At 37.3% G+C, this 9384-nt stretch overlaps 1 pseudogene across 1 annotated transcript; it reads left to right on the forward strand.

Annotated features, from left to right (window-relative positions):
* The first annotated feature begins 5148 nt into the window (after positions 1-5148).
* LOC311620938 (small ribosomal subunit protein uS2-like) lies at positions 5149-6150 on the forward strand (annotated as a pseudogene). The gene has a single exon. The product of its transcript is annotated as a small ribosomal subunit protein uS2-like (transcript).
* The last annotated feature ends 3234 nt before the right edge of the window (positions 6151-9384 follow it).

The following is a 9384-nucleotide window of genomic DNA, read 5'->3' on the forward strand; positions in this document are numbered from 1 at the left end:
CTCATTCTCCTAGTCAAATTTTTGATTTTTTAAGTTGTGTTATCTTGTTGACAGTCTGCTACACTGCCCTAGACATCCTGTATAGAATGAGATAGGCCATAATTAAATAACCAACTAAACCAATTTTATTATAGTTTTTGAAAATTCTTAATATATATGTTATTACCAACATCTTAAAATTAAAAGATAAATACTATAAAGATTGCACAGATTAAATTTGGGTGTACAATAAAAATAAATGAGCTGATATCCCAAAAAAGGATATGGTCTTAAGAAGCCAGATAACTAAATTCTACTCCTACTCTTGCATAGTATTCTCCTAGATACTTCGCTCATATAAATATTATCCATCATTCACTAGAAAGGAAGAGGGAAGATGTGACAGACCCAGAAGGAAAAAACATTTGGCAGTCTTTCAACATCTGAAAATAAGAGAAAGAAGAAAGAAAAAAGAAAGGAGAAGAAAAAATAGAAAAAAAATATTTGAATGAAATTAACAAACAAAATTTAGTTCTGTTGGTAATTCAAACATAACTTTGTTTTATGTTTTTGTTGTGTCACTTGTAATATGGCAGTTGGCTACATTGGCATATATTAAAACCACATCAGGATTTAAAAGTTCCTTTATGATGATGCTTCATATTATTTGGTGGTTCTTTATTATTTCTAGTTTTTACAGGTCTTCAAAGTTGAGCATCACTATCCAAAGGATACAAATGGGCCTTTGAAAGGAAGAGGGGATCTAATTAAAAATTATAATCAGGTATGTCAAATGACTGAGCTCTCCACAAGACACTCAGTCAATTGGGAGCTCTGAATTCAAATGAAATATGGGCTGTTTCCAAACAAATTACATTTTTTCTTCTCATTACTTGCATAATGTTTTATAACTAAGAATAGTAAGAAAAGTTGATGAGTGAATGTCTATTGTAATAAAGTTCTCAAGTCAAAATGCAATTGACCCTTTAACAAACAGAAATTAAATTATATTCAGATTCATATAAAAATTTAATGTAATGAATTGTCTTGTCTTAAAATAGTTAAATAGTTTAAATATCTTTGATTCCAGTAGCATTATTATCCTATATAATTTCTATATAATATGTTAAGTATCTGGTCGTCTATTCAACCAATCAAGGCATAATATACCAATGATATACTAAGGCTGCTCAACTGCTTGCTATGATGTGCACTGACCACCAGGGTGGAGACACTCCAACTGGTAGGTTAGCTTGCTTCTTGGGGTCCAGCCGATTGGGACTAAGCAAGACAGGCCAGACACAACTCTGGAGCCCTCCTGTGGTCCCTCCCTGGGTGGCCAATCTCATGCATCTCTCCCTGGCCCTGATAGTGCACCAGTGGGGTCATTTGTCCTGGCCTGTGCCCTCTAGTAATCTGGGACCCCTCAGATGATGCCGGAGAGTCTGTTTTGGCCTGATCCCGCAGGCCAGGCCAAGGGACCCCACTGGTGAACAAATTCATGCACCAGGCCTCCAGTAACTTTTATAAGGAAACATTGACATTCTACCCTCTTGTACCTTTTACCTTGCTTTCTTTTAATTTTTCTATTTTGTGTGAATAGATGGGAAAGCACAGATGGGTGATTACTAAATGAATACACAGGAATAAATAAAATGAAGATGTCAGCAGCCAGGGAGTGGACTGGCTATATTCTACGCAAGACTGCTGATTCCTGTAGGAAACGTCAAGGTGATTTTGCTGACGCCGTTTCAAAAGGAAGCCCTGCACAGTGGAGCGTGGTAGAAACTTGGCCTTCGTTAGGCAAATTCAAGCTGTGTAGACAATCAATCTGAGTTTTCTGAACCATCTCCCTTGACATCAAAGTTTTCCCACAATTGCTTGAATCATCTTTTTGATTTGGCTACAGCTCCCCTATATAGACTATGACTTTTATAATTTTTACTTTGTCTAAACTTTGTAAAGGTAAATTTGTTACTATTGTGATTAATAATTAAATAAAAGAATGTATATCGTTTAACTCTGAAAGCCAGTCATTTGTATTTTTGTTTAGGAAACTATGCATTGAAATATATGAATTACTTTGAGAGTATATTGCTTTGGTAAAATGTAGCTAATTTTCCCAGGAAGAGCTAATTAAATGGGTAAAAAATATATAAATGACAGTTATAATGGATGTTTTAAAATCAATTGAAAACATATAGGATGCTTGGTGCAATGAAATACGTATTAAAACTGAAGCATAACTAAGCAATCATCTAAGGAAGGATGTGCTTCCATTATTCCCATTTCGAGGTAAAAAACCAGAGGCAAAGCCAGGCCTTTGAACAATAAAGCCTCAATGACCCTATAATAAGTGACCACAACCTTAAAACCATACAAATGTATTATCTTGCTGTTTTGGAGGCCAGAAGTCCAAGAGAGCTTTTACTGAGCTAAAATCAAGATATAACAGGCCTTTTCCAGCTTTTGGAAGTTAACTACAGTCGTTGGCTCATAGCTCCTCCTTCATCTTCAAAGCAGCAGTATAACATCTTCAAATCTCTCTCATCTCTCTCTTCCTGTCCTACCACCCTCCCTCTTTCTTTCTCTTTTTATCTCTCAACTCTAGCTTCTGTCCTCATATCTTCTTGACTCATCTACCTCCTTCTTCCATCTTTTAAGGACCCTGTGATTACATTGGGCCCACCCCAGGATAACCTCCCCATCTTAAAACCTTAACATGATTGCACATGCAAAGTCCCTTTGCCATGTAAGGTAAGATATTCACAAGTTCTGAGGATTAGGATGTGGACATCTTTGAGGGGCACTTACTCTGTTCACCGCAGCCACCACATTAATTGGTATCACAAAGTCACTGAGCCAAGAAGACAGAGCCAAGACAGGGCTCAGATCTTCTAATTTGTCACATAATTCTTATTTTTCATCATATTGTGGGATGGAGTTTACAAGGACAGTCACAGCAAAGGGAAATATTTAGAAAGAAATACCTACTCAAAAACTGCACTGGTGTCACAGTCTGGCTTGGTAAATATTTGATGGGTAAATAAATAACTGCTAATTGATGACTCACTTGACTTAGTCTCTCAAACATTCAGAATATAATAACCTCTTACTAATCGACTAATATTTTGATATGACCTATATATAGGTACGACGAAGGGGTTTGTGGTGTCTTTCTCGGCTCTCAAAAAATTGCAAAGACAATTTCACCTTGCATGAAACCATCAAACAATCACCAAACTGTTAAAGAACTAAACTTAAGAGTTTGCTATTCCTACTGTAAAAATAGATAATTGAAGGAAAATCTGAAGAACCAGTAGCATCAATACTGTTAAGATGAATAGTGGAGTCTGCCGAATCACTATTCACCTAAGAGATAAGACAACACAAATGCAGTGTCCACAGAATTAAATTAATATGTTAATTAGTTAAAGTTTAAAAAAACTCACTTGTGGCAAATACAGAGATTATGGGAAAGAGTGGAAAAGTAAACAGAGATTAAATATTTCATCCGTTCAACAAGTATCTATTGACTGAGTGCCTAATATGTGCTAGGCACCATGCAGGTGCCAGAGAAAAATACTGAAAAGCTTATAGCTTGTATTCATATGGTGACATTTTACTTTCTTGCAATTGGATTTTTTGCTTATAACAAAATCAGATGGAAGAATAATGGCCCAATAGTTATACAGGCTTATATCCACTAGAATTTAGAGGGAAAAAGATGATTTGAGCAGGATCTCAGACCTTAGAGGTGTTGTGTTCTTCATGGGCTGTCTTCCGTTGAATTTATGGAATCTGTCACTTAAATATGCACTTTCTGATACTAAATATAAAACTGATAATCTTGCTGGAGCTCTTAGAGTCTCTGCAGCTAAACTGGGAAGGCCAGCAGGGCCGGGCTCTGCATTGCAGGGTCTCAGATGTCAAATGAATACGAAATTGTGCCAGTTTTATCTTCAAATAAAATGAGTCCACCGAATAAGATAATTGACATGAGAGAGCTGGTAGCAACCTCAACAGTCGAAATAGCCTTCCAACTGCAAAAACCCTGATAAGCGTGGGATTTTATCCTCTTTTGAAAAATTGGATGTCTTAGAAAAAAGACCAATAGTGAGAGGCAGACTTTAGACAAAAGAACACATGGAAGAAGGAAAGTAGAGTTTAAGTAAAAGGAGAACAAAGAAATGTGTAGAAAGTGCAGAAAGTAAAGACTGATAGGAAAAACCACCACGTCTGCAAAGAACAGAAAATCACTCAGTTTGTAGCTCTCACACATTGCTATTGTTTGGGACTTTACACTATTACTTAAGAATTAATTTGATAGTTATATAGTTTTCCCTATAAATGCAATGAACTAATTTGGATATTTTAATATTAGAATTATGAAGGTTGTTTGAAAAGGATTTAATTTCTTTTGGTGGAGCTGGATTATGAAAGGTAAAATTTAATTTTAGCAAATATGACTAAAGTAAGCTCCTATTTATGTAAAAACATAAGAAATGAGAAACTAAATTGTGTAAGCCTCAAAAAATGAAATACAAGAATCTTCGGAAATGGAATATATAATTCCATAGCTTGGACAATATGGAATACTATAGTTACTTTAACATTTCCTGGGCATTGTCAGTGTTAAATCCTAAGTGGGACTGATGAATATTGAAAATCTTTGGCCTGAGATAATTGATTCTATAATATGACTCCTTTAACCTTTTTCTCTCTAGTTTTCTCACAAAGTCTTGCTGTTACTACTATCTAAATATCCTATGTTTTCTAATCTGCTATTGAATTGCATATACAAATGTTTGCATGAAAGTCTGAGGTTGGCTCCAAATCCCCACTAAGGAATAATATACTCGGGCACAATACTAGTTATTTCTGATTTAAGGTTATCCAGAAGCTATAGTCACTTACTCTGGTTCCATAAATTCAGAACTAGGTAATGGATGATGTTATTTACTTGGGAAATTATTTGCAAATAAAATGTTTCCAAACTTAACAGTTCACATCTGGAAAGGTAGATATAATGAAATGCAGGGAAAGAATTTTGTCATTTTCTTAGAAACTGCTGGTAATGGGATTTTATACTTAATGGAATATAACTTAAAAAGTAATAAGCACGCAGAAAGCTGTTGGCATGTTCATTGTTTAAAGCATTTTAGCTTTTCCGCGCTACCCAGGGAGGACTCCATACGGCGTTGTTCTCGGTTCCCACGTAACTTAAAGGGAAACTTCACAATGTCCGGAGCGCTTGATGTCCTGCAAATGAAGGAGGAGGATGTCCTCAAATTCCTTGCAGCAGGAACCCACTTAGGTGGCACCAACTTTGACTTCCAAATGGAGCAGTACAATTTACATGAGGAAAAGCGATGGCATCTACATCATCAATCTAAAGAGAACCTGGGAGAAGCTTCTGCTGGCAGCTCGGGCCACTGTTGCCATTGAAAACCCAGCTGACGTCAGTGTCATATCGTCCAGGAAGACTGGCCAGCGAGCTGTGCTGAAGTTTGCTGCTGCCACTGGAGCCACTCCTATTGCCGGCCGCTTCACCCCTGGAACCTTCACCAACCAGATCCAGGCAGCCTTCCGGGAGCCAAGACTTCTGGTGGTGACTGACCCCAGGGCTGACCACCAGCCTCTCACAGAGACATCTTATGTTAACCTGCCCACCATTGCTCTGTGTAACACAGACTCTCCTCTGCGCTACGTGGACATTGCCATCCCTTGCAACAACAAGGGGGCTCACTCAGTGGGTCTGATGTGGTGGATGCTGGCCCGGGAAGTACTACTCATGTGTGGCACCATCTCCCGTGAACACCCGTGGGAAGTCATGCCTGATCTGTACTTCTACAGAGATCCTGAGGAGATTGAAAAGGAAGAGCAGGCCGCTGCTGAAAAGGCTGTGACCAAGGAGGAGTTCCAGGGTGAATGGATTGCGCCTGCTCCTGAGTTCACTGCTGCGCAGCCTGAGGTCGCAGACTGGTCTGAAGGAGTGCAGGTGCCCTCTGTGCCCATTCAGCAGTTTCCTACTGAAGACTGGAGTGCTCAGCCTGCCACTGAAGACTGGTCTGCAGCCCCCACTGCTCAGGCTACTGAGTGGGTAGCAACAACCACCGAGTGGTCCTAAGCTGTTCTTCCACAAATTCTTAACGGAAATAAGGTTGATGGAAAATAAACAGTTTCTAAAAGTAAAAAAATAAATAAATAAATAAAGCATTTTAAAAGATCTGAGGGCCAAGGGTTTAGACAGTATTTGCTGTAAGCCAGTGATTGTTAGTCAGGGATCCATAACAGAATCACCAATAGGACATGCTTTTTGGACACACAACCACTGCAGACACACAGGGCCCTACACATAGAAAGGCTCAAGAATTTGGTTTGATGCTCTGCTATTGACTTTTTTGAAGTTGTATTTTTTTGTAAGTAAAGTTCTGTGTAACAGTGAGGCATTGCATGCCATGTGGTCTGCTGTCATCCCGTGTGTCCCCATTCGCTTATAGTGTTCATGGTGTCCCATGACCACGGAATTCTGGTGGAGTTCATGAGAGCTCATTCAAACTCAAAGTGAATATTATTAGGAATATTTGTTTAAATAAAATCTCCTCCCAACCCAAAAAAAGTCTCCACAGAAACAGAAGAGGGGGGGAAAAAGCAATTTTTAACTGAAATAAGCATTCAACCTAAATGTAACCCACATAACAGGCAGTCCACCGAAGAGACTGCAGAGAGAAAGAAATCCTACCCTCTTTTTATAGCCAAGAAGAGACAACCCATGACATACATGTTCTCAAGATACAAAAAGAAGAAGTACAGGGAAGAGGAGAAGGAGGAAGGGGAGGAGGAAGAGGAGGAGGAGGAGGAAGAGGAGGAGGAGGAGGAGGAGGAGGAGGAGGAGGAGGAGGAGGAGGAGGAGAAGCATGTCTCTTTGAGCAATACTGGACCAGACAGGACCAAAGAATGAAGTTGAAATAACGGAAGCAAGAAATAATGAGGGAAGAATCACAGAATTTGTTGACTGATTGACTATAAGGGACTAAGGAACAGTGGAATAAAAAAACTGGGATAATGGTGTTGCCAAAGACAAAAATTGGGATTTCAGAAAGGATAGTAAAATTGGTTTTAGGTAAGATGAATTTAATATAGCTATGAAGCAAGTCAGTGGAAATTAGCAAGTGCCATTGATACCAGCCAAATAGTCAGAGTTCAGAAGAAGAAGTTGTTACTTAGGTAAAATCTAATAATAGGGATTTACTTTATCTGGATAAGAAATAAAGTAAAATAGAGTAGGTGAACCCTCTAAAGGAGAAGCTTTAAATAGAGAAGATCTTGGCAAAAACTGACAGGGGATCATATCAAAGATAAAGAAGACTAATTCAGAGAGATTTTTAAAATTTAGATTAATACAGAATCACAGGAACCAACTAAAAATTTTGTCTAAATTGCACAGAAACTAGACAACAAATTGCTGTGACTGAATTCTGTACACTTATTTACAACGATCTTCCCTCCTCATCCATTTCCTTTTAATTACATGATAATATTCTAACGTTCGGAGTTCTCCCTTTCTAACAGATGTTAAGTTTATGTTGATACAAATGGGAAAGACAGGTGATATTTTAAATACCTATTAATATTTATTGTTGTCACAAAGAAATGATATTAACATTATTAATAAGCCTTATCAAGTAAAAATCCCCTGGATGTATTATCAGTTATATTTCCCTATAGAGTTTTTTTTTCCAATGCTATTTATGCTGTGTCCCCCACCAGGATTAGTGTTGAAATTTGGAAGGAAGAAGATAAAAAGCAATGGTAGACACAAAAGAAAAAAATAGGAATGAATTTAATAATATATGTGCTATATATATGCATAGCTACACAGAAAAGACATTTAAAAAAAATAAGTAATTTTTAAAATATGAGCTCTCTTCCTAATGCACTGGGAAGGACACTATCCACCATGAATAATCATAAGGAAACAATCAGACAAATCAAAATTGATCAATAATTGCAAAGCAAATGGCTTGGATTCTTTAAAAATGCCAAAGGCATATGAAGATAAAATATTTAAAAGACTGGGAAATTGTTTTTAGATGCAAAAGAGACTAAAGAGACACGACAATGAAATGCAATACCTGCTCTGCTCTGGAGCTCATACTTCACAAAGGAAAAAAACAACTGTCAAGTTCCTTACTGGGACAGTTAATGAAAGGAGCATATACACTGTACATCTGATATAGTATTGTACAATATTAAATTTCATAGATGATAATTATACTATGTTTATATAGGATGTGTCCTTTTTTTAAAAAATACACACATTCAAATATTTGGGGGTGAAGTATTACAAGACCTGTAATTATCTCTCCAACACATTAGCAAATAAATGAATTAGTGACTGAGAGTAATAAATGTGTGTGTGTGTGTGTGTTTATTATGGAAAGATAGCCAAGAGGAAGAAAATATATTAAGTAAATATAAAAAAATGCTAAAAATCTGTAAATCGATAATATGGTAATATGGGTATTACCATATTATTATTGCCTTTCTACTACAGTTTTGAAACTTTTCAAAATAAAGAGCTGGGGCTGGGGGAGAAGAATTTGCATAGGCCTATATATTAGGGACAGAAATTGCTATGTGTCCTACCACTCACCCCCTTGAGTCAAAGAATACATATACCCAACTAACCCTATGGATTATGTCCCGCTATCTCTGATGACAACAACATGGTTATACTCCTTGTTGTTCCAGAGTACTGCTATACAGGGAGAGACAGGAGATTCTTATGATTTTAAAAATGTGAGCTACCTTTCATCAGAATGACAGGCCTACTGCAGAGAAGTCACAGGCCTCCAGGACTCTCCCATGAGGAATAACAGATTTATAATTATGCATCCATATTCTATCGTAGCAAATTAGCAGCCTTGACAAGGGGTATGGAGAAGAAAAAGGAAGAAAATAATTTCTCACCAAGTGTTATTGGTGGGGGTTGAATTACTCAGCATATATATATATATATATATATATATATATATATACACAATATATATATATAATAACCACCAGCCTTGTATTTCAACTTAGCCTTGAATTCTTTTTTAATCCTTGAAGTTTTGATCTAACATGGGAAAGAGACTAAGCATCTAATTCAGGCCTTCTAAGCCTATTTGGATTCTGGTGCCAATCCAAAAATTTGTCCTTTTTATTTTGGGGGGAGGAACCGGTTCTTCTCTATTATATGTCTGAATAAATTCCACTGATCCTGCCCTCAGAAATGACCAAATTCTGGTCCAAATTGGATTGGGCTATAAATCTAATCCAAACTGATGTGGATGAGTGGGGTAGGAGGATGTGGTTTAGTAACAGGTTTCTGGTGTGGGAGTAAGGGCCTCCGAGATT

Source organism: Pipistrellus hanaki (genome assembly GCF_964339955.1).
Source record: "Pipistrellus hanaki genome assembly, chromosome: 4".
Taxonomy (NCBI): domain Eukaryota; kingdom Metazoa; phylum Chordata; class Mammalia; order Chiroptera; family Vespertilionidae; genus Pipistrellus; species Pipistrellus hanaki.